General features: G+C 38.4%; 1 long non-coding RNA gene across 2 annotated transcripts; it reads left to right on the forward strand.

The window, feature by feature from the left end:
• The first annotated feature begins 699 nt into the window (after positions 1 to 699).
• On the forward strand, positions 700 to 25,323 carry LOC139827002 (uncharacterized). Of its 2 annotated transcripts, none has more exons than XR_011737176.1 (5): positions 700 to 915; positions 17,118 to 17,230; positions 19,369 to 19,448; positions 24,004 to 24,121; positions 25,185 to 25,323. It is a non-coding gene; the product is annotated as an uncharacterized lncRNA (long non-coding RNA). The 2 variants fall into 2 exon arrangements; XR_011737177.1 differs by having other exon boundaries at positions 25,190 to 25,323.
• Positions 25,324 to 26,867: the final 1,544 nt, after the last annotated feature.

Genomic DNA, 26,867 nt, shown 5'->3' on the forward strand with positions numbered 1-26,867 from the left:
CACTGTTGGTGAAATAAGGATATAGTGAGGTGATATACAGTTACATGAGCAGGAATTCTCCAAGGACATTTTGATGACGTCCTCTGCTGATGTGAAAAGCTGCACAAGATTATTAATGATCACAAGTGGTCAGGATGCTTTGCATGGCCAGAGATAGGATAAAAATAAAACAAAACATTTTTATTTTAACAGTGTGCTAGTATAGAAACCTGCTTTGTGTTATAGTACCATCCTTATTGGAATAGATCAAAAGTCTATTGATTCTTCTACAGGCAAGTGAACTACAGAAGTCCAGGGAAGAGTGCACCCATCACTCTGAGCTTGAGAAGCAATGTATTTTGATGCTCTTGAATATGCCTAAAACCAGAATAGGAGATTTCTGAGGGGAAACAATAACAGTTCTCTGTTGAGACTGGAAGGTGCGTGATAATCAGAATCTCCTTGGAATAACAAGGGAAAGTCTGTTGGTGTGGTGTTTTCCTAATCACATGCTCTTAATGAAAATTATGTGGTGGGGGTCACTGAAAATCAGGTTAACCATATGGCAAGCACAGTGGTTGCTTTGTAATGCATGGGCTTGCTAAGGATTAGAAATCTATTAGAGAACAGATTTGAAATTCCATTGAAGAAAGTAATGAACAGCATTTCAGTGGAGAGAAAGTAATCTCAGATAAGCGGAGAGCACAGTCAGTTTGACAGTGTGTTGAAGAGGTTCAAGGGGCAAAGTAAAAGTCACGCAAAACCACTGTGGAGATATACTGAGGTGAAGTCCTTTTAATGTTTATTGTGCTGCAGACAAAGCACATGCGAGATCAGATCTATTAAAAGCAACTCTCAAAATACGGAACGCACATGGCTAAAGAAGTACTTAGCTAAGAAGCAGATTAAAAGTCTCAAAGATCCTTCAAATAAAAGGTAAGAAGCCAGTGAATTATGTTGTTTCTAAATGTTCAGTAAACTATCAGTAGATCAAAATTATACATGAAATGACTCCACAAGGTACACAGAATCTATAAAAAGAGATGAGGATATATTTTGAAACTCCAAAATCTGAAAAGGGAACAAAAAGTGTACCTCTAATTTTTATTTTACAAACAGAATCCAACCCCCAAAACCCTAGAAGGCATCTCTCTCCAGCTATAGAATAAACTGTTAACAAAATAGTTACTCAAGCTGGATTTCCTCATTTATTAGGATATGTCACTTGTGTTCCCAGTGGAACTACATGAATATGTTTTTTTCAAAACAACGAGCAGTACCACAGAAATCAGTATGCAAATAGTGTGTAACTTCACTGTCACTACCAGGCTGCCCTGGATTCCAGACTTGATGTGTCGTAAGAATTTATTCTCCCTGCGTAGCATGTATACTGGGCCTAAATTGACTGTTGGCATAGGTAGATAATTCATGAGTAGTGAATTTTTACCTTTTGTTTCTCCATGCTATGGGAATCGTTAAACTCTATGATGTGATGTGGCATAGTTTACTTTCCTCACTGCCCACCTACCAGCAGATAAATAAATGAACCATTTCTGGGTGTGCCTTTGTTCCTACCATTTCAGAGTTCATAGTGAATACAGAAAACTGAGAAAGGAAAAATACTTCGAGGCATAATCTGCTGTTTAGCTTGAGTAACATCTTAATAAACATGTCCTTCTGTTAATAGACCTATACTGGGAAAAGAAAGAGGGTTCTGCAGGGAGCAGGTGGATGTCAAACTTGTGTCTGTACCAGCCAGCAGACAGTTATTAGCTCACAAACTGTCTGACCTGGGATTTAGGGGTCTTTGGATCAGTGTTTGGCCCTGATTTCTGTGTCACCTCACACAGATAATTTAATCATTACACATTCCTATTCTGCATCAATAGAATTGATCTGAAGCATGGAATTTCTCTGCCCTGAAGAACACATGGTAAGAAAGTATTTGTTCTCAAGATACAGAGGGCAGTGTCACTCACAGGCCTCTTGCTTGATATTTTCCCCCATAATTTCTTACAACATATAGCAGACAACTTCTCATCCATTCTCAGGCTTTTTATAGTTTTTTGTTTGTTTGTTTGTTTGTTTGTTTTATTTTTGTTTGTTTGTTTTCAGGGGGAGGCAGGGGGAGGGGGGTGGGTCGGTTTTTTGACTGTTTTATTTTAACTTAAACATTGATGCGTTGTTTTCTTTCCATTCTCTTTTACAAGTCGTTCTTTTAATGTATTCTCTAGTTGTGTGGTCTATCCCACTAAGCTGCAACTCAGAATAATTTCCAGCACTCAACTACCTGCACTTGTGCATATACACTCCAGTGTTTCAATGAAAGCTGCTTCTCCATGCCTTTCTCTACTACAACAGAAATTATAATGCATTTCCATTCTACAGTCTTTCTGACTAAACAGTTTTTCTCTTCCATCTCAGCTGAACCCCATACCAACAACCTCAGTCACATTTTTCCTACCTTGCACCCCCTTTTGAAACATTCTACACCCCCGCTCTTGACTTCTCTGCACACGTTTATGGCAATTTATTCCGGTGAAAACTATATGCCTTTCTTCCATGAAACAACCATTTGACCTTCCTGCCTCATCCCAGATTGCCTTACAGTCTTTATAATGGTTCTGCAAGTGTCATCTTCTCCCCTGGTTCAGGTGCAAGTTTCTGAGTTGTACTTCTTCTCTAATAACCTCAAATTGCCACAATGCCATCTTATTTTGTCCTCAATTTGCCTTATATCTGTATATTTCCCCTCCTTTACCTTGTCCTTTCCCTCTCTCTGCTTGAGCTTTTCTCTTCACAGTACATTCATATCTCAGTCTTTCCTATATTAATAAAAATTGCATATGCACCCTTAGCTTCATATACCTTTGCAAGTACATCCTCAATTTTCTTTCTTCTTTTCATTTCTATGTAATTGAAAGTATTATTTATTTCCTTCTGTAGATCCATGTTAACTATTAATCTCTCATATTGTTCTTGTGACACTAACTGTCTTTTGCTCTGGACCTGTGTAGCTCATAGACTAGTCAGACCTTGTTCCATAATTGCAGCTTTTAAGTGCTACAGCAATAGTGATAACAGTAGTAGATAGGATCCTATTGACATTCAGCACTGTAATCAGAAACTTCAAAAATGCTTATAAATAGTACAGAGAAATTATTGGCAGGGAGGTCAGATGTCTCCTAGTTTTTTTTAAAAAACAGAAAACAAAATTAAAGTACCCTTTATGAGCATGGTTTAAGTCTGATTTTCTTGGATTAAATCAGATTAACCCACTAAGCACCATTCATAGCTTCAGAACCTGATTCAAGTATTTACTTTCATGAAGCTCGGAGATGTTGAAGTGTTTCTCATGTTGTTTCAGTCTTTTTCATCACTGTGATAAGCAAGGATTTAAAAGAAGAGTTTGGCAAAAAAAAGAAGTCAGAGGACAGTTTGCAGCTACCCGAACTGAGTGCTCAGGCAAAAGAATAACCAGTTATGTTGAGCTGAATCTCCTTTTATACTAATAGAAAATGATATGGGCTGAACTGTTAAAAATGAGGAGTCTTTCAGAAGAAGACTCCCAAGAGACAAGGATGGAAATGTGGTTTTCTCTGGAGTGTGACCAAAGATTCTACTGTGAATATTGGATTATGCAAGCTGTTATTTATTTATGTGTGGCAACAGATCAATCAAGACCTCTCTTACATTAACATTTTTCTGCTGTCCTATAAAGCTAAAAATGTTTGTATATCTCTCAAAAGGTATTTAGGTCTTGCATGTATGTGCAGCATCCTCTCCATCTGTGATCTGAAGGGCTTCTTGGAATGTGCTCCACATTTCATCTAGTTTGCAACTACATAATTAAGAAAAAATACTCACTCTGTCTGGCTGAGTAAAACTTTTACCAAAACAGGGTTCTGTATCTGTATTTCTCATCTAGCTTCCTGTCCAAACCTTGGCGACTCCTAATTGGTTTTGGATAACCTCTGTTTTTTATGCAGCCACCTTCTGTTCTTTTCAGTGGCTGGTGTCTCTAGCGGCTTGCCAACAGGAGCTGTTTGTTTCCCAGCTCTCAACTAGTCTGCATTTCTCAACAAGGTAGTTTTATGGACTATCTTAACGAAAGTGTTGAAGTTCAAATGTGTTCATCTCTTCATCAAACTTCTAATTAGAAAAACCCTGTCTCAACATGTTCATTATCTTCTGTGTCTCCCTATTATCATCTACCTCTATTTTCAGTGTACGTTTTTGCTCTCTGAGGTACAGTAGAACATAATTTTAAGTATGAGTGGAGTGTTTGCATAGTTATTTCCAGCTTTCTTCTTTATGGCTATTATTGTGTATTGATGATCACAACATAATGGTGGATGGAGTTTTGGCAAATCAAAAACTTCTCTGTAGTCCCAGATCTCAGTGTAAATGGAAGACAAGTGGATATTGCCCATATAAAAAGGGAAATTCAAGGAGAAATTCTACCTCCGAAGGTTTCCACTCTCAAATATCCCAAGACATATATTCCTTGCATTTTGCCAGTCAGCCAGTCAAATTTTCCCTTCCCTAAGTTTTTTGTGGCACTGATGGGAGACCCACAGGGAAACTCAAAGGACTCAAAGTTAACCTCACCTGGGGGTGTGACTATCCATACTGGACTTTCATAATCTAATCTGGTTTTGCTTTCAGGAGGGGTACAGGCAGAAGACATCTCTTGTAAGAAAGGACTGATACATTTGTACCCTTAATTGTGTATTCTTCTTCTGGCCTGTAGTTTGCACATGCTCTTTGTTCCTTCAGTATAGTGAAGTTGTAGCTTTCAGCATCCTTCACTGCCAGTCATGCCTCTGCAATAAAGGCTTTGCTTTATCCACACATTCATCAAAAATGTAGGTTTAAAGCTAAATGGCAAAAGGATAATCACAGTCGCAAACTAGTCACTAAAAAAGCCCTTGAATTTCCACAAAGAATTTTCTGCACAGAAGGTAATGACTCAAGATTTATGCTATTCCTTGGTATGAAATTTTTGAAATTTGTAAAGTCATATAAACACAAAGTGGTGCAAAAGAAGGAAGAATGCCATTTCCATGCATAGCATCTTGCTACCAAGACAAGACTATCTAGGGACTGTACAGTTCTTTGTTCACTGAAGATGCACTTTGGTCTCTAATAACCAGTGTTGGGTCTCCATCTCCAATGAACTGTCCCTCAGGCAATATTTAATTGGGTAGTACAGTAATTTTGTGATCAAGATATAAATTCATTACAGACTAGACTACGACTGACAAACTCATTTCACCTATAACCTAAACTGAATATGAACTCAACTCTTTCCAGGTAGGAAGCTGATGTATAAAATTATTTTCAACTTATTGCCAGGGGATTTAGAGTGCACATTTTTAGTGGTTTAATATGGGCTTTAAACCTGAAACCAGTTACTTAAAGAACTGGCCAAAATCAAGCTATACAGGTAAAGCATATATTTTTTCAAAATAGGATCACTTCACAGGATTTTGGTGTTACCAAAATAGTGCTTTTCACAGGGAAAGACAAAACACTTTTAATTTATTTTAGCATTGAAATACATGGACATAATATTTATTAGAAATATGTCTATATGCTATATTCTTGACTATGTAAAAGCTAAATAAATGCTACAGTGCTCACAACATGTATATTTTTTATGTTTCAACAGTGATGACAAATTTGGAACAGTTTTAAAAGATGCTTTACATTAAACAGAATACAGACATCCCTAATGGTGAATGTTGGTCAACATCTTTTTTAAAGCAGACCCCTAAAAATTTACCACAAGTGCAGAGTCCATCTGGAAGGGAAGATAATGGCTTTCGCAGACATTTTAATATGTTGAAATTAAGCAAAGCAAAAATTACATTTATGCTGTGCAATTAATAACTTTCAATAATCATTAAAAGCCTCTCTTTCTCAACAGAAATGAAAGACTTACTAGCTTCACGCCTCAGTGAACAAAGTCCTTTCAAGAATATTTCACTGCTGTTACATAAGTTTATTGTCTGAATAGATATTCCTATTGATCACTGTTTGCTTTACATTTTTTCATTACATATTTAAAATTGACATATATTTGAATACTTGCCATTATATGGTCCTTGGAGATATTCATTTAGTAGGTCAAATAATCATTATATTTCACTAGGATGCTGGGTTTTAATTCATTTAACATTTTTATCTTACATCAGTTTTTTCTTTAAGAGAATTTTGGTGCATATACAGGATTTGTATAAAACTGTGTAGTAAATTTATTCTTTTAACAGTTTTATTCTTTCATCAGAAATTCATTTAAATGGATTCTACTATATATCAAATTCACTGCCAGTGTGGCTTTAGGTCAGGCTGTAATTGATGCAAAGGCGATGAGATATTAAAAGAGAAAGGAAATATCTGAAATTGCAAAGGGTTCAAAAAGCATGCCATTGTAAGGCCATGACGTTCTACAGATACGATAGGAGTGTGGAATGCACCCCTAATACACCATTTTAGTCCAAAGCCTGGTATAATTGCTAATTTCAAGTTTTACTAAAATCACAATCTGTGCTAAGAGAATGGTTGTTTTTAAATCTCGATGGAGCATATCAACTGAAGAATCACCTATAGCCCCCTCTATTGTGATAAATAACCCTACAAGTATGAAAACAGAAAATTGTAGAGAAGAAGCTTTCTTCTTTTTCAGTTTGTTCATGCAGTCCATTTGCCATATTCAGTTGTTTTGTTTCGATGATGCAGGTTGCTCTGTTAGTATGGGAAACACAGAACAGTAGCTGTAAGAGAATACATACCTTTTCCAAGTTTTAAGATTTAAGGTAGATTGGTAATGACAAAAAATAACAGAAAAGAATGAAGCTAAAACTAGTAAGAGATATCATGCATGTGTGCATGAATAGAAAGAAAGAAACTATAGAAAAAAGGAAAATTATGTGGATAGTGTAAATATGTTAAGATTTCCTACATACAAAAAAATAGTAGGAAAATTTCATTTTCTCAATTTCTATATGGCCTTTACTGCCATTTAATGTATGCAACATAAGGATATGATTTTTAAAATACCGAACAAAGTTAATTTATGTGACCTTCTGATGAGATAGCTAAGGTGTTTCACTGCAGAGCCAGGGATGTGAATTCAAACCTTGTTCCAGATTCAGCCCCACAACTGCCTATTGCTTATCTTGCTGACAACAGCTTCTCGGTCATGTGCATAGTGAAGTCAAAGCACATCAGAAATGCAGCTGGCTGTATGATATCTTCAGTGCTATTCTCTGCAGAAGCTCGTGTAACTTTGCTTCTCTGGAAACAAAGGGTTCAGGATATACAGGGTAACCTACAGACCTCTGATAGTATTGATGCTTTCAAACAGTTAACTTGCATGCCCTCAAAGTAAATAGAAGAAGAAAATAATGTTTTCAAACTAACAGAACACAGAAAAATAAATAAATAGAATAAATATGTTGCAAAATAGCTGAGGAAAATTAAGAAAATTTGAAACTATATACTAGGAGCTAGAGTCCATAATATGTATGTCTTTAAGAAAGACTATGTGTCTTTATGCAATGTGTCATTAATTCTAATGGAAAAATCTCCAATAAAAACAATTTATTATTGCATCTCTATTTTTTTAAGGAAAAACATAAAACTGGCTCCTTTGTTTTATTATATGTATGTGACCTATGAAGTATATCCTTGTCAATTTTAAATCATTCTTTTGCTATAATCACCAAAGGTTGGAGGGAAGTTTGGAACATAGGTAGGATTTCAGCACTGAATGGAATGGTTGGTTAGATCAATGAAGAAATATATAATTAAGAGTCTGTTGGACATGTACTGTGCTTATTGTTTTGATTCAGCAAATAATTAACTATACAAAGAAATGGTTTACATGTGAAATAAAAAAAAAGTGTTCTTACTCAGAGATTACAAAGTTGGACATAATTTTTGGTGTTTTTCGTGGTTACTTTTTAGACACTGATGCGTGGAGTAAGAGGTAGAAAGCAGGGTCCTGTGGTAGCGCTCAGACCAAACCTAAGCTTAGGGTAGAGGTTAGGAGAGAGACTAAGTCCAGTGTTGGGGCAGACTGCAGAAGGAATGCCAAGGAAAGTGGTAGGCTACAGAATGATTATTCTACTGAACAATTTTGCACTTGGACTGTGTCTGGAGTTCCTTGAGTAAGGCCCATCTGTGGCCTTATGTGGAAGCCACAGTTAGGTGAGAGAGAAACCCAAGAGCTTCCCTTGGAGTGGGGTGGGAAAGCACCTCCCAAAGGAAGTGGTGGGCTACAGAAAGGCTTCTCCTCTGTGCTTCCATACGGATGGTGCTTGGGTGTCCTGATCTAAGGCTGAGCCCTCTATGATGGTGAGCACTAGGCTTAGGAGGGAATCAAAGACCAGAGCTACTTTTGGACTAGAGCTGCAAAGGACCATCAAAGAAGTAGCACCTACAAAAAGATTAATTGCCTGACAACTTTTTCATCTCAGTCCTGCCTGAGGGTCCTTGCCTGAGAACCAATGTCAGTGTCAAGACATAGGGCTGGGGATAGATAGGGTGAGGGTTAGAATGGAGAAAAAGACTAGAGCTCCTGTAGGAGTCGGACTGGAAAGTGTCTGTCAGGGTAAGTGGTAGGCTACAGAAAGATTTGAACATGTTTTCATTAGATCTGTTCCTGGCAGTCAAGGGGTAAGAGTCAGACACCTTTAGCATTAGAGATAGAGTTAGGAGAGATACAAAGCCTAGGTTTTCTTTTAGACTGTTGACAAGGAGGCTTCCAAGGGAAGTGGTAGGTTATGAAAAGATTATTACTCTGACAAATTTATCATCTGGGCCATGCATGGGAGTCCTGGTGAAAGGCTGAACTCTCTGTAACTCTTAGCATTAAAATTAGGCTTATAAGAGATAGAGTCCAGAGCTCTTGTTGAAGTAGGGCTGGAAAGAGATTACCAGGGGAAGATGTGAGCTACAGAAATACGACTTGCACCACAACTTTTTCATCTGGACCACACCTGAGAGTCCTGGGATAAGGCTGAGCTCTCTGTGACAGTTATTGTTGGGGTAATTTTCAGGGTGAGGAGAGAGACAAAGCCTGGAGCTTGAGATAGCGTGGGGTTGGAAAGGGTCTGCCAGTGAAAGTGGTGGGCTAGAAAAATATTATTCTCATTAACTCTTTTTTAATTTGGGCTTTGCCCAGGGGCCATGAGGTAAGCCTGAAATTCGGTGCTGGGAGAGAGACAAAGGCTAGTGGGGTTGCAAAGTAGCTGCCAAGTCATATGGTGGGCTACAAAGAACATACTTTCCTGACTGTAGTTCTGTCCACCACTGGGACTGCCAAGTCAATGCTGAGCAAAGGCCAGTCCTTATGGTTGGGGCTACGGTTGGCATTAGGATAGAGACAAAGCCTACGACTCTTGTTGGAATCAGACTGCAAAAGGGCTGCAAAAGGAAGTGGTGGGCTAGGAAAGTATTCATCTCCTAAATTTTGTACCTAGCCATGCATAGGAGATCCTTAACTAAGATTCAGCAAAGGCCAAGTGATAAGGTTGAGGTTAGGGTTGGATTTAAGTTAAGGTTTGAGTTTAGAGACAAAACCTAGGGCAGTCATTGGAGTGGATGTGAAAAAGATATACAGGGAAAAGGAGTAGGCTGCAAAAAGATTTCTACCCTGACTACTTTGTAATCTGCACCATGTCTGGGGGTCTTAGGTTAGTGCTGAGCCAAGGCCAAGCTAAACAATTGGGGCTATGTTTAATTTTAGAGAGCGGCAGAATCTTTTTCTTGTCTTGCAAAGTGGCTGGAAATGACCCGCCAAGGAAGTGGTGGGCAAGCACCATGGTGCTGGCTAGCTTTTGTATAAGTGCCAGGACAGTGACAAAGCATCAAGCTTTCGTTGGAGTGTGACTACAAAGAGAATGCTGAGGGTAGGATTAGGATGCTAAACATTTCTCTCATTATTCCATTATCATCTGGGCCATGGCTAGTATCCTGGGTTAAGGCTCAGTTCACCCTTCACATTAGAGTTAATATTGGAGTTAGGAGAAAGACAAAGTCTATATGCCCCACTGGAGGATACAGAGACATTTCTAAGGGAAGGGCTAGGTTACCAAAATATTTTTCTGGGCCACATATGTTCCTCTTTAGCTGACACTTAGTCCATATCCACTGCTAAGACTAGCATTAAAATTATGCAAAGGATTTAGGAGAGAGACAAATCTTGGGGATCTGGGTGGAGTAAGGCTGCATGGGGGCTGCCAAGGGAAGGGGTAGGCCACAGAAAGATTTCTTCTGCGATAACTTTTTCCCTTCAACCATGCCTGGAGGCCCCAGGCTATGACTCAGAGCACAACACATTTTAGGTCTATGGTTAAAAGTATGGTGAAGATTAGGTTTAGTGTTAAGAGAGAGACAATGCCTCAATCTCCAGCTGTAGTGGGGCTGCCAAAGGGCTGGCAAGAGGAGTGATATCCTGCAGAACAGTTTTTGTCCTGACAGCTTTTTTATCTGGGTGATGGCTTCTGAGTGTGGGCCAAGTCTCAGCCCATCCTGGTGTTTAGGGTTAAGGTTAGCAGAGAGGCAGTTTGCGCTTTCTTCACTCAACCTGATAATTGGTTTTTCACTTTCCTTTCTAAGAGAGCTCTGTATTTAGAGGATATCCTTCCATCACATTTGAAGTTATGTCTCTAGACTGGTGTGATGGCTCTGTATGTCAGAGAGTTCGTTCCTTCAGCTTGCTGCAGTCAATTTACTTTTGACAACCAAGAAATTTGATTTTTATAATGAGGCATAAATCACAGGAAAGAGGTGTCTATAATGGACTTCAACAGAGATAGGAGCAAGACTACAGTAGTTCATATCAACAGGATTTCATAACAGAGAGCCGCACACTAAAGGAGATACTCTTCATGGAGAAGAAGAATTTTGAGAAATTTGGAACAGGTAGGTAAAAGTCACACAGCTTGGAGGTTTAAAAGATGCTGTCTTTAAAAGATGCTGTTTAAAAGATGATGTCTTGTTATGGTCCATTGTTGTTTTGGTGGGGTGCTTGGTTTGATATATGATAATACCACTGAGCCAGGAAGCTGGCTGAAAACAGAAAGATGGGGTGAAGTGCGGCATGCTTGAAACAGCTGCAGTATGCCTCACTGCTCGGTACACAGAGCTGCATGTTTGTTAAATTGAATTATACCTTTAAATTAATTCAATTGAATGTGAGACTAATGAATTATAAATAATTCTCAGCGAGGCTATGAATATGGCTTGATAGAACCTACCACCACAAATAGGAAAAGCCTATAAAAATGTATTTTCATGTTTACATATCACTCCCCTGTGGTGGATTAGCAAGCAGAAAGAAGTCTAAACCACAGGGGGAAGGTTTAAATAGGATGATGCAGACATTAGTGAATGATTAACAGCAATTTCACAAAGGTGGAGGGTAAGTTGCTCATTTTGCAGAATCTCACAAATGTGTTTTGAACAATTAAGTAAATTTGTTCAGCAAAAGCTTAATTAAGACCACCACTAATTAACAACAACTATTTATCTCAATGTATAGACTGGGTGTACACCCTATGTGGAAAGTACAGCATTAACCAACATGAAGGTGTTCAAGGGTTCTTGGGCCTATCTAGTCTAGCTAATGTTTTGAAACCTCATCTCCAGAGAACAGCAGGAGCCACTCAGAGAACATTACACAGTTCTCCTGAAAGCCCTCTGCTAGCCTCTGACAGAGATTTCCTAATAGATTGCATATACATATACAGCATACACCCACAGCCAGCTCTGTGGACCAGCGCACGAGTGGATAGGGTCAAATCCCTGTCCCCTTTGGTGAAATGATGGATGCTGCTTTCAACACTCTTGACACTTCTGCAAAAAACAGACTGGGTCGTGTGTCTGCAAGTCAATTCAAGGCAGAGAATGAAGGGAACGTTCTCATATCCTTCTTTGCTCCTGTTTCCTCTAACATCCCACCCGCCCCTTCCTTCTTGTTGCTCTTGTTTTCTATGAGACCAAATGTAATCTGTCCTTGGCTGATAATACCAATATTTTCAAATGCTGCTTACTCTCTTTTACGGATAATACTATTTTGGCACAGTTGGGCACACACATGAGAACAAGTGACATTTGTGTCATTTAATTGCTTTTTTTTCTTGTCAGTGGGAGACAAAAAGACTCGTGCCCTTAATAACTTCTGATGAGAGTTGATTAGGAAATAAGTAATTCCTGGAAAGCATTTTGAGAGGAAGCACAAATTTTCCTTTAAAAAGAGAACAAAGAACTCTTTTTACAGTTTTATCAAAACCTTCTTACCTGTCATTTTACTCTATTGTTAAACATTCTCCCTGCTTTTCATGTCATACATTCTGGATACACAATGACTCTAGTTGTCTGTATCCAGAGCTCCAGTGAAGAGGTGTTGATTGTCAGATAATGGTAAACCAGGTAAGTCTCTCTGATGGCTGTTGAATACAGCTCTTCCTTCGAAATAGTTCCATGAATGTTGTTAAAAATTTAGTAGGAAATATGGTGCACTTGCACGGTAGACATAGCAACATATAAGTTAAATACTGTTTAGTATGTTTAGTATTAATGTTCTGTACTCTTAAGAAGACACCTATATTCCGGTCAGATTTCTGTGCCTTCCCAAGACTTAACAAAGATGTTTTATAGAAACACATCCTTCTATGACTGAAGCCTCTGCTGCTTTGTGCCTAAATCATGGAGTTTACTTGGATTCCATCTATTGGCTTGGTGCTCCAGAATATACCTTGAATACCTAATTTTTTTATACATTTAGTATTTTATTTACATCTCTCCTATATTATGATGTTTTCAGAGTCATAGTGTTATTCAAGCAATAATTTTCCACATCTCAGAAATCCCAGTATTACTTCCTTAGCAGTTTATATGAATGCTCAGTTCAAAAATATCTGTTACCTTGTTTACCAAGACTTTCGACTTAACACATGAATTCACTAAAAGGTCAGCTAATTTTATTGTTCCATTAAGAAAACAGTATGTCTTGTTCTATATTTGTATCCAAGATGTAAACTGAATTTCTACTAAACCAAGTAGAGTATTTCTATTCTTTTATCAACAAGTTATAAAAACTAGCTAATTTTTAGCTAGCCATTTCAAAATCCTGCTTATTTTCTGTTGGCATACTTCTAAATCATTACTGCATACAGCAGTACAATAAATGAAACATATTCAAATAGTATCATAGCCACAAAAAGTGGAAAAAAAAAAAAAAAAGGAGTCAGGACTGGAAACCATGTATTATCTTCGAATCAGGTTATGAAGAGTGTTCTTATCAGTCTGCTTACATGCTTTGTTTGTCCTAACAGCACTCGGAATATTCATAAAGAATTAGCTCTTCTTCTTCTATCAGTGTCTTAAATAAAGAACTAATGGTGTCAGGACAGCTTGCTTTGGCATTTATGAAACATAGTATGATCAACCTGTAACTGACTATAGGGGTAGCTGGAAGAGCATATTTTCAGATTGCTTCATTTTCTGTTGTCAGAAAATCTGTCGACCTCAGCTGGAAGGCTTTAGCAGTTCCCCTGCTTCAAGGAGGCATCTACAAACTGTCATGCCCTTGAGAAGCATCTGTCATTTAATTTTACTAAACAACATCCAGGTCAATCTGCAGAAGAGTATCCAGGTTCTCATCCTCTACCTTCTCCTCCTTTTTTTGTTTTCCCCTCTAGTTCTTCAGAGCCCCTGGGGGTGTGTGGGGAGCCGGATGCTGCCCCTGGGGAGCTGGGCTGTGCAGGAAGCAGAACTCCACAAGCTGCCACCTGTCTTCCTGGGGAGGGCATTTGGACAGGGGCGAGGGGGGAAACAGGGAAAAACAGGGGGGAAGCAGGCTGTTGCAGCACTTCTCCCTATTCTTCGACCTTCTTGGTCTCAAGGTAACTCATTCTCTTGCCTCTTGAGGCATCAGCTTTGAAGTGACCTCTCCTTCCCTCCTGGAGGCAGGGTTTAGACCCGCTCCCTGCATCTCCTACATGGATCACTGTCAATATCAATAATATCACACTAGGTACCCAAAGAGGCAGACTTAAGATCACATGAATACCTTATATTCAGGTATTTCTATTTTTTCATGAGCTTTCCAAAACTTTCAGCCTTACAGTAGCATAGCTGTGCCTCTTCACTATTTTTTCAACAATATGCAGCTATAATTTAGCTATACTGGCTAGTTTTCCACTGCTACCAAGCTCTCTTCAACTGCTGGTGTCACTTTGCCCACTGGTGAACACAAACCCCCGTTTGCCACTTGAGGTTCTCACCTCTCACTGCCCACTGCAAGCCACACTGGAGGAACAGATGCGAGTGGGTAGGGAGGTGAAGATGGAAGCCTCTTCCTTAGCAATCCCAGCAGTGTGGCAACGAAGACCTAGAGAAAATCAAATGAACAGGAGGAGTTTCTTCTTGGCATATGCAGCGATAAACAGCCCTGTTTCCATGTTAGTAGGCAGACCTCTGCAGAGCTGGGTTACCTGCTCCTAGAGAAAAATCCACAGATTCCTTATGGATTTTATTTTCCTGCTGCCTTGTCAGGTATGCATGTTCCTCTGGAGCATGGATGAGCCACTTCGCCATAGGACAGAGCAAGGTACCTTCCAGATCCCTGTATATCTGTGGCAGCTGGGTTGGCTTTGGGGACAGAGAGAAGGCAGGGAACCACTACTCTGCAGTGTGACCATACTGCTGCCACTGCTTTGTCTACAGGGAAACACATTGCTTAGATTTGACGCTTCACTAGTCTTAGAAGCAACTGTCATGTCTCAGAGAAAGTGCTGGATTGCCATAATCTGGTTGTGAGGTGATAGGCGTTTGTCTAGCTGGGTTTAGGTCACCAGGTGGGATGGCGTACAGTTTTCGAGTTAGTTCCAGGACGTAAAATAGGTAGAAAGATGTCAATTTGAACTTCAATGTAACAACGGATTATGGAGGGTTTCTTTCTCTAGCAGAGTGTTTTGCTGATTTGTGGCTGTCTGTCTTAGATGCTGCAGATTCTGCGAAGTGCCTGCTGCTTCCTGTAAGTATAAGCTCAGTTTTGCGAAGGTTTAACGTTAACCAGCTGTTCCACAACCATATGGTGACCTGAGCAAGACACTGGACTGACTGGATTTCTGTGGTGTTATTGAATGTAGGCTTTTATGTGGATGCAGAAAAATACAAGATAGACAAGTATATTAAATAAGTCTCTCCCCCTTTGTATTCACTTCTCTTGGAGCAGCTGTTTATGCTCCGCCTCTGAACTGAGTCAGTCAATTTACTCCTATAGATACTATATCAAGCCCTTTATACATAATGATTAGACAGCAGCAAAATGTACATCTGGTAATATGTGCAGAAATCCAACACAAAACTTAAGCTTCCCTCACAGAGAAAGAAATGAGCCCTAACCATGACCGAACAGGTTAATGACAAAACTGCACCAAGTAAATTCATTCTGCAACATGAAAGCAGAATCAAAGACATTAGGCATAAGCAATTGCATATTTAAGTTACAATTAAAAGAGTGCCTCAAGCCATATTTGTCAGCATCTATTCCTGCATAAAGAGTGTTTTATAATTAACAAAGGATTACAATTGAGTTAAATCTTAACACTTTGCATTGCTGATTTTCTGTAAACAAAGTGATTAGTTTGGCTTAGCTCTGTATTCCAAGCAACCTTTGTAAGAAGTCCACTGAAAACTACCATCCATCTCTTAAATGCAACAGTTTTTTCTGACCTGGCTTCCTTAAACATTTTAGTTTGTTGTTGTTTTTTTGGTTTGTTTTTTTTTTTTTTTTTACAAGGATTAAAAAAAATATACTGTGGAGTAAAATTATCTCAGCTTTGAAAATACGAAATTGCATCTGAAGCAGTGCCTCAGTATGTAGTAATTTACTGTGGTGGCTCTTAAGCACAGATGGGAGAGTATAGAAAGAGGATTAAACTGCTTTCCATATCCTAAACTTTATCAGGGATAACACAGAAAACTGTGTCATTCATTACCTCCTGGGAAATTCTTAAGTGTTAACAATTTATCTAGCTGATACATTAGAAAAGCTAGGAAGTATTTTTTTTTTCATTAGCAATAGCAGACTGCAAGTAAAATGAAAGTCAAAGTTGCATTGCAAGAGTTTTATTCACATGTCAAACAGAGGAAATTAGTTGCTTCACCTGGAAATATTGATCGTAGTATATCCAAGCCAAAATCTAAGTGTATGGACCCAAGAACTACACTGATGAGTGTCTTTATTTCTAGAAAGGTTATTTTTGCTGCATTACAAGTAAAGAATACTGAGACACTTTCTGTGATACTTTCTGTCATACAAGGTCTGTGTTCATATACTGAGCTTCCTGTCACGAAACCAAAATGTTTTAGGATTAAGTTCAGAACCTATTAAAATCAAAAGAAATACCCTCATTAACATTTAGCAGACTTCAGATGAGACCTATCCAAAGATTCAGCTGATAATACCAATACATGCAAGAGATTACAACCAAAGTCTCTTTATCCCTTGTAATTATATCCCCCTCATGTTTGTTTTCACTTGTATGCTTTGGTATTTTTTCTAGACACTTCTGTTTAAGCTGTGCACTTAGATTTAGCAGAGCTTTATGACTGAATCAGTTTTTCAATGACTTCTGAGTTTCTACAAATCCAAAGTTATAATGCTCATGTGAGAAGTTCACTGTGATTTTCTGTAAAATAGATGACATCACAGAGTTCTTGCTCTTGTAAATAAACCCACTAATATAACATGGTTTTTAATTAGAAAGAAAGAAAGAAAGCAGCAGATCTATACTTGCAGGGTTTTATAGATGTTATTTTAAACCAGTTAATGAAATTCCATATGTACACACATACTTATGCATGTACTTCTCTGCCTCAAGAGTATGCACTTCAACCTGAAAGTAGTAAGTCAATTAAAAAATTTTCCATAAGATTTCTTTGTCAAATTCCATAAGACTTCTGCGTGAAAGCTTGGACCTCTCACAGACAGCTGTAATGAATCTCTCTGTTACTGGTATTTTTGACTGTTTCCACTGCAAGTGTTTGCTACCAGATCTGTTTATCATCTCTTAGCTTGTGTTATATTAATCTTTACTCCCACTGGCTTTTTGTAGGCTGGACTCAGCTTATCTTCCACTACTAAGATTAATATAAAATCAACAGGTAACAGGCAACTGTAGGATACCTTTTGAAGATGAGGAAACATCTCTGGACTACTTAAGACCACGTGAGTAGACACACTGCTCAGTATACTGAGAGGTTTGAACATGAACAGATGAGTAACCCACCTCCAACAGTGGCTGAAATTGTTGTTAGTCATATTCAGAAATATAATTTCAGCCCTCATATTGTGTTTTTTTCTTTTTGACTATCTAATCCCTTAATAATATATTATGCCTCAGTTGCTGTGTGTGAGATAAATAATATATCCTCTTTAAGTGTACACTGGCATCCAGAAAAGCTATGGTGGCAGCTAACACCACTCATAGTAGCAGTAAGAGTTTCCAGTTCTGGGCTAGGACATTTGCATACACATTTGTCCTCTCCTAATCAATTTTCACATAATGTCATCATTTTCTCTTTAAGAAGATTCCCTGTATCCACCCACTCCAAGCGAGTTTTTTCAGCAAGGTGCGTCTGACAACATCGTCTGACTTCCCTGTGGTTAATGCTGCACACAGCAGCAAGCTACTAACGACTGCATTTGGTTTTGCACTGGTTTTATGAAACAGCTCCTCCCTCACCCTGACAGTTTCTCTCCTGCAAATTCCCAGAGACCAGAGGAAGGAGGTAGGCAGCGAGCAGAGAGAGCTGGTGGAAGAAGCAGCTGCATGCTTACTTTTGTACCCCCAGAGGTCATAAATTAGAGATAATAAAGAAGATTACAGACTGGTAATTGTACTGCATATACCGTGCAGTTTACAAAACAACTGCAAAATTAAACAGTTTCCACTTTCATTCTGAGGACAAGCAAATATCTTCGCTGGGTTCTCAAGACACAAATCTACAATTCTGAAGTGTGGTTCAGATTTCTGTCTTCTGCAGTCTTCTTGCCTGAATACCTATAGCCAGTCATCCAAAACATTCTAGTTTACTTGCTGCAACAGTTTTCATTTCTGCTTCAGTGAATTAAATTAGTATTTAATGTTTATTGAAGCTGGGCCTGAAGAATCCAGTCATATCCCCTGTCAAGTGACTGCTCTAGCAACCAGACCAGAGTCATGCTCAATCATAGGCGCACACATACCCACCCAGCTGGTATATAATTAGTCTGTACGAAGTAGAAGAGCCAATTCAGGAGTCTGCAGAAGGAAAATGTCTTTCACCTGGTGGCTGAAGTAATCACATGGAAGAGGAAAACAGAAACCACAAGAGAATTTGAACCCCAATTCCCATAGTGAGAAAGGATGCTTCAATCGCTGCAGTCAGTGGGCTGCTGGGTAAGGGGCAGCAGGAGGGGAAAGTTCTGTCCACTCCTTTACCCTTATTCCCTACAAAGCTTCAAGTAAATTTGGTCTGACAAAAGCAGTCAGATTAATCACTGATGTAACATGGAACATGAATGCATAAATTGCGCATTCATGTTATGATTTAACTTAAATATAGGGTAGCTGTCTAGCTGGTCTATAGGATCAAGAATTCTACAATATCTGGATTTCTTCACAGTCAGACTTCACATTTCTAAGTATCTTTAAGCACCTGAAGAGTGAGGACATAACTTAAATTACAGATTTGAAAATCAGTGATTTGGATTCAGACATCCCATCATCAGTGTCTACTAGATGACATGTATATGATTATGCTTTTTAGTGATCCAGACAATAGGCTCATCTGTGTGACAACATGGGGATAATACCAGTTTTCCTGTTGCAAGGATGTTCAAAGTATAACTGTGCTAAAGACTATTAAGTTTTAGATCTGATAATAATGGTACAGTGTGGGTGCCTACAGTAGAAGGTGGGAACATATGTCTAGCGAAGCCACTTTTACAGTCCTACTTATACACTATAATGGGTAAAACTGTTTCTAGATGTTTGTAGCACCAAACCAGTATGTGTGTGGTTCACTGAGCTATTCCTGATGGGCATTTGTAGTTTATTTGTGGACATTACTTTCTGCATACAGAGATGTTTTCTTTTGTGTGTTATTAGGATAACAGGTTGTTGAACCACATCTGGATTCAACAGAGCAAATCTTGCCTGTTCCATGGTTATCTAGGACAAAAAAGTCATCCATTCCATTGAATGCTACTTTGAAGAATCTGAGTGAAATAAGAGCAGGGAGAGTCACAGGGGGATGGGTCACTCTTTGATGTACAAGTCTTTGAACTGTAACTGTGTCTCTTGTCTGTAACTTTTTTTGCAGATCTATGGATGTCAGTCTTCTTCAAGAACTGCCTTGATTGTTCCTTTTTCTCAGAAGTTGAAAAAAGTTACACTATCCAGGTAGAAATTCTTATGCAAATACAGAAATGCTGCTGTAGAGTTTTCTCTCTGTCTCCCCTCTCAATCAGTCTATAATTCATTAGGATATTAATTCTTCTGTTGAAAGACTCTGTTCTACCTAAAGCAGAACAAAACTGAAAATTCCTCAACAGCGTTTTTTTTTCCTCTACCTTTTTTTCATGTATGTTCCAGTTTTCAAGTTATCCATCATAGGCTTTTGGTGAGTTGCCTGAGGTAATCATGATCTGCTAAATTGGGGCTGGGGGGGTGAGAAAGGCTACCTACTCAACCTTTAATAAAGTTTCAGGAACTGCCAGCTCCAAGCATCATGTTTAACTAGGATGGATTTAAATGAGTTATAATATCCAGTTACTAGCTCTGAGACAATTTGGCAGTCTGAGGTACCACGAGGACTCAGCTACAGCAAGCAAGGCTGTTCTCCACAGAAATTAATATGTGCTGGTATGCTGCCAAGGTTATTCTGGTGCTGCAGATGGCATCTACAGTTCTTACTGTACAAGCCTGAGTTTAATGCGACTCATGCAGACAGTGTGTAACTGATTCAATTTTTTTTACCAGCATGTGATAACCAAGTTTAATTCCTTCCCCGCCCCCCCAAATAATTTAGAACACACTGATATCTTATGTGTTGTTCCTGCAACACGTCCTGACAACAGTGTACAGACTTCTTCCCTTTAACATTCGCATCTCCTGCATATTTGATTACCTTAATAAAAGCCAGTAATTTCTCCAGTAGTGGGTACAGATGGGGTATATGTTGCCATAGGGCATGAGGACTGCTACTGTTTTTAAAGGGTCCCTAAGAGGCAAATACAGTTCTCCCACATGGCATGGTGTGTTTGTAGAAGTGAAAGAAGGTGCGATAACACACGGAGAAGCAATAAGACAGTATAGCAGGGTCATGGATAGTCAAAACCGAGGACACTCCAAGCTGGAGGCTCTGTAAATCACATGCACAGGGATGTAAACAGCTCAAATTGCCGCTGCATCAGTTGATGTATCCTTGCCTCTGAAAAATAACACTGTCGCAAAAATTAGCTACATGGCTGTAACTGGACGAGCTGACATAACTCAGATGAAAAACATAAAGCTCTTCTACTATTTACCAACTGAAGGGTTATCCAGAGTAACTTCCAAAGAATATAAAGGTCCTGTAAAAACAGTGTGGAGCTGTTAAACTCTGTAAAACAGTAAGGTGGAAAGAAGTGCTCTGTATAGCCACATGTATTTCCTGCTGCAACATGAACTATTTTATGTGGTTGATTCCAGTTCCTGGCTATATTTGCAATCCTAAAGTGTTTAGACCATTGTCTTTTCAGCAAATTTTGTACTTCCTGGATGCGCTGGTACTCACACTTCAGAACAGGTCTAGAACATTAGGTTTCTTAACTGTATTTTATTAACTGCAGATTGAAACCTAAGTTGCAGAGTGTTAGAGAAAATCTTTATTTGACACAACAGCAACTGTGTAGCCTTTAATATAGAACTGATATGGATTGCTGATCTTCTCTGGTTGTATGAAAGATTTGCTTTATCATGAAGATGGTTTTAAAAAGCTGCTGACTCTACGTTAGAATTAGTGTGGTCACAATGTGGTGCTTGTACAGAAGAATTTATTTGGAAGTATTTGTAAAAGAACAGGCTGCTGGTAACAGGTATGTTATCTATATTAGCTAAAGATCCATAAAATGTATGAAAATTGAATGAGGAATGTCTGAGTCCCTACTTTGCATTTCCAAAAAGATGAGACTAACACAAACCTGATAAGAAAATTAAAACTTAAACCAGGAGCTCACAAATGACATTGTTAGGCTTTAGTTTTTCCCTTCTAGATGCTGCTATGCCTCCACTGTCTTCCAGCGAATTACTCCTGATTTGTATGAGTGAGAGCAGAGATAGGGCATAAGAGTCTCAGACTCCTAAAGGTCAAAGGAATATTTTAAATCTGATGTTGTGTCTACAAATACAGGCAGATGCAAGTCTGAATTGGCTGGCTGTGAACCAGTTCCAGCCCAGAAAAATGCAGTTAAGATGGTGGTATGGACATAATTATACATTCAACTCAGAATCTACCCATCTAGGTGTGGGTGGGTGGCTGCGTGAGCCAGCTGGCTCTTTCTGTTTCACTTGGAGCTTGGGGCTGTCAGCAGCCATCTGTGGGTAACTCCTGGAGATAAGGTGGTGTGTGGGAACAAGAGGGGGTGCCTGTGGCCACAGAGAGTGGGTGCAAGTTAGGTTAGGAAGACTGTCCTCAGGCTGCATCCAACTTGCTGTGTAAATTGGTAGAGGAACTCTGAATTAAGTTGCCAGAAGTGCTCAGATCGATAGATGGATTCCTTTTGTTTTCATTTAGCTTTGGATCAGGCTCTCAAGGAAGAAATAGATGACTGAAGTCCTTAACCTGAATTCTCACAGGCAAAAGTGGAGAGGCAATCTTTCTCGCAGAGTGGATTGGAAAACCTCTGTTGGCCTTTCCAAGTTCTGTTCTTAAATGCTCACAAAAGCTCTGGGTGGCTACAAAGTTAGAGGGCAGTGCTGAATGGAGCTGTTTCAAGCAGGGTGTACTTAATAAGACTGTCATCTTGATATTAAAAAAAAAAAATAGCCATTAAAGTAAAAGGGAATTGAGGAGGATGGGAAGATAAATGTTTGCGAAACAGGCTGGTTTCTTTGAATTTCCCAATCCATTACATAACAAAAATGCATGAACTGTGTGATTAAGACTACTAAGTAATCAGTACAGAAGTCAATTCTGTTTAGTGAGGATTCAAATCCCCTTGAGGCTTTAAAATGTTTTTTTAAAGTCTAAGGAGGTGGGGGGGTGTGACATCTCTTCTATAAATGCACAGAATTACTAAGCACAGGGGATTTATTTAACCAGGAAACTTACATTATTGAGATTAGACATCTCATTTTCAAGGTGCTCCTGAAAGATAATGACTCCTATACCCATAATTCACTGTAGACATCCGTTTTGTCTGATAATACATAAATTGGCCTGACGATAGAAGTTAGCAGTTTTCACTCTACATTGTAGTATAGTGCTAGATAGCAATAAAAAATGCGTGGGTTGGATTGACTGAGTTCCATCAAAATTATAGAGCAGAGGATTTGGCCCTCCTATTTAGGAAACACATATTTCCTTTCTATAACAGAAATGCAGTTTTTCCTTTTTTTAAGATAGAACTGTGCACCCCCCCCCCCAAAAAAAAAAAAAATCTTCTTGGAAAAGGGAAAGAACAATGTGATTATTTATCCTGGAAGGAATGTTATCGTCAAGGCTGAATTTTACAATTAATTGTATGGGAATCACCATGTACTTTATGGTGTTGTGATTAAATGTGATCAGTGAGCAGAAGAAGGTGCATGAAATTCTGATTGCACTGAATTTTATAGAAATTTTGCAATTGACTTTAAGAGACACAGATTTTCCCTGGGATTCTGGGAACTGTGAAATCATTTTACTTACCTGCTTGATTTTGAGTTATAGGATATTAGCTCTTCATGTCTTTATTTGCTTGATTTTCTGGGCTGAAGTAAATGTTATGGCTATTTATGCCAAACCTTTAACTGAGATGAAGTCTGTTGCAAATCCTTATTGCAAACATGTAAAAGCTGCTGTGTTGAATTGATCATTGCATCTGTATAATTGTCTTGTCAAAGGAGGAGGGGAATACTGCAATTTGACAGGGGTAAGGGGGCTATGAAGCTTTTTCCTTACGAATTTTTAATTACCTGCTGAATGTAAAAGGAAGAAATGAAGAAGCTGTTTCTAAATTGAAGTAGAATCTAAAAGAAAAAAAAAATCAATAATGTTTAAAGAATCAGATTTTCAGTTAGTACTTCATCAGTCCTTTCCAAACTATTTAGTAGATGTAATTTAGAGCCAGTGATTGGAACACTTGATTCAGGAATATCAAATGTTTGTGGTCTGAAATGGAGCTTTTTACCATTTGGAGTATCTTCAGGGGGTGTTCATGACAGAAAATTTTAAACTAGTTCTATAATAGCAATTTCCTAAGTTCAAATGATGGCTTCTCATAGATCATTTGGTCATGGGTTGTGAGTCAACAAAGAAAGCATTCTACTCAGAACTGCTTTGTCATCTGCTTATTTTAAGTGAACAGAAGGAGGTGAAATGAAACAGGGGTTTTATTCAGTGCACCACCTACATGGTTGTCTTCACGTGTTAGAAAATGTACTGTGTTTACCCTGAGCTCGTGATAAAATAATTTAGCCTTTTATGTGGAATGCATAGAGAAACGTGATCTCTTAGCATATGGTTAGTTATATATTTAACACTTGTACTATATGAGGCAGTAACATTGTTATTCTAAATTTTAAATCTGTATGAAGATGCTCAGATGATCAATAGAAGATGATTAGAGGATAAATAGAGATATCTTTTCATTAAGGATGCTGTGGGAGGAAAAAAAAGAAGGGAGAAGAAAAAAGGGACAAATATTAATTCTAGGTTTACTGAAATGTGTCCAGGTTAACAACTACTAACACATTATTTTTTTCCTTTGTCCAGCAAACCGAAGAAATCTGTGAGTTGCACAGCTCTGCTGGTGAGTTCTCATAGTCACAGCTGAAACTTCACCAGTAGAATGACAAGCATAGCACTGGGGGCCTGGAGCCAAGGAGGAATTGTGAGTACCTCAGTCATGGTTCAACCTCAGCTGCTTGTATGCCAGGCTGGATTATGGGTTGCCACTTACTGTGAATGCACAGATGAAATCTAGTCTCCTGAATAAGACAAGGATACTTTGAGATCTCAGCCATGAAATCTTTTCACTGTGCAGGAATAGAAACCTCTGTATATAAAGTCCTGATTTGTGGGCGTTTTTTCTTTTTAATGTGTTTGAATTATTTCCAAGGATGCAGAGCACAAAAATGTAGAGATCTTGTAGCAGAATTAAATGTTAACAGTAGTGCAAGATTAGAGCTAGGAAGTGAAAGTTCAAGTGTTTACTGTTTGGTAAAACTGATTTCTGTACCCTCATTATACTGTGGGTTTGCTGTTCTGGTATGCTGGTGCTGCTGCAAATTACTCTATTTAAATCAGAGAAAATGTGCATAGATTTCACAATACTAATGTCACCTTCAAATTTGCTCAACTTAGTTACTATTTTAAAAATTATTTTCAAAGCTCACATTTTTATGTGGACAGCTGTGATATGACATGGTATTAAGAACTCTCGCTGAGTATTTTATTTATATTATTCATCCTGATCAACCAATCACAAGCTGTTGCATTTTATTTTAATTATTTTATTAGGAATTTCCTCGCAGTTGGTAGTTTATACACTAGTCTAGGACTGGAACCCGATGGATAATGTCATCTATAGTTTTAGGCGTATCAACAAGCTTGACTGCTACTGATGGCGATATCAGTGAATTCGTAGACGTTTGAAATGTTACCTTTTCATAAGAGAAGTCCTAACACTGTAAGTGCTCAGAGCCATATAATAATATATTTGCAGTCTTTAGTCTTAAGGTTTTAGTGGCTTCCATCTAGAATATCTGCAGCAGTGCTTTTGTATTCCAGTTGAAGTCTTCTACTGAAAACTACTTTTTGTAAAGCTATTAACTCAGCAGAATAGAAATCAGAGTATGTTACTTTTCTGTGTTTCTCAAGTTGGGTATTTGAACTGGATATTTTAAACCTGATTGAATAACTTTCACCCAATGCTATCACCCTGTTGCCTTCAGTACAGATATATGCAGAGAGCTGACACAGCTGGAAACAAAAAAGGATGGATGCACCAGGATGTGAAATGAGAGCAACTGAGTTCTAGAGTTCTGTCTTTTGAATGAAGGAAATCAAACAAGACATCTGAAGCACGCACTTAGGAGGTACATCCACAGAGTCCAAGCTGGTATAACTCCCAGTTTCAGTCTCCACCTCTGTATCTGCGAAAAGCCTGCCTCTGTTTTTTACATTTTACTCCAACGTAATAGTGCCTAGTTCATGAGATTTCAAGCCTGATGTGATGAATTGCACCTGTCCAAATGGTGAAGCAAAAACAACCAAAACAAGAGCTGGCCCAATGCCCTAGAACGTTTCCAGATGAGCATTTATCTCTCTTTACAGAAGCCTGTCTTGTACAGCTCTGCATTAGTTACTTCCCATATATGTATATGTCTGTAAGTGTAGATACAGACTGCTTTTTAATTAATTTTTCTTCTTAAGCTCAGTATAAAATATGTGCTTTCTTAGCTACTCTTACTTTAAGGATCTCTGGTACAAAATTAAGAAACCTCCTCCTAAAGGTTTCAGACTAAATAAACATAACAAAACCCCTCAAAAGGCACAATCCAAAATCAAGAGATTAAATCAGTCTGAATGAACCCATGATAATAACCAAGGTGTTGGTTCCTTATTATATATTCTCATTTTAGTAGCTCCTCAGTCTTTCTGGAGTTTTCCAGATAGCTATTGGTGTGAATAGGCATTAGGAAAAAAAAAAAAAAAAAAGGCAATTCTCCATAACTGGGGACAGGACACTTTTGATCAGTATTTTCATACTACTTTGCACATTAGATTTGTGCTTTTATTCCATTTTTTCCAAATGCTTGACATTTACATTGGGCCCAAAGAAAGGAAATCAAGATCTTGGTCACAAAATGACACTGCCTTTCCATTTATGGTGAATGTCAGCTCATGTCTTTGGTACCAACTGCTGCTTGTTTATGTAACCGAATATTAATATTATAGCATCCACATAAGAGCTGTGGGAAATAAGTTGTGGTTTGGGAGGAAACATTATTCCAAAACCAGTCTAATTTCAGGTATTTCATAATCTTGAAGCAATTTGATATTCACAGTGCTTTCATCATTATTTCTTCCTCAGACAGTAGTTCTACTCCACTACAGGTGTTGGAATTTTGCTGATTTATACCAGTTAGTGACATAAGCTACTTTTTTTCTTTACAATTGCTTATCCTTCATCTGCCTGCCCATATAGACTATAATACTTTTCATTATGACCCATGGAACTGCTTTGAATACTCCAAATTTTTTAATTTCTGGATTTGCCTTGTTTTCTAATAACAAAATTGGTTTAGTTCTAACCCTGCATCATCAAACAGTCAACATGTCAGACATCAGTGTGGTCTAGAGTGTGAGTTTTTGTTGGTTGGCTGGTTTTGATTATTTGTAGTTTGTTTGTTTGTTTGTGTTTAGACAATTTGGTTGTGCCACACAGGTTTCATTTCCAAGGTCCCTGAGTAAGGTTCTTCCATTTAAAATGTATTCAACAGTCATTATTGAATTTTATAAATTAATTCATCTGTATAGAAAGTCAGTGTTTTCCAAGAATTTCTGAGTGTCTTTTGAAAATCCAGCAAACTGAGAAGATTTACCTTGGAGTTAGCTGTATGTTGCAGTGGTTT

The sequence above is a fragment of the Patagioenas fasciata genome, chromosome 1 (genome assembly GCF_037038585.1).
Source record: "Patagioenas fasciata isolate bPatFas1 chromosome 1, bPatFas1.hap1, whole genome shotgun sequence".
Lineage (NCBI taxonomy): Eukaryota > Metazoa > Chordata > Aves > Columbiformes > Columbidae > Patagioenas > Patagioenas fasciata.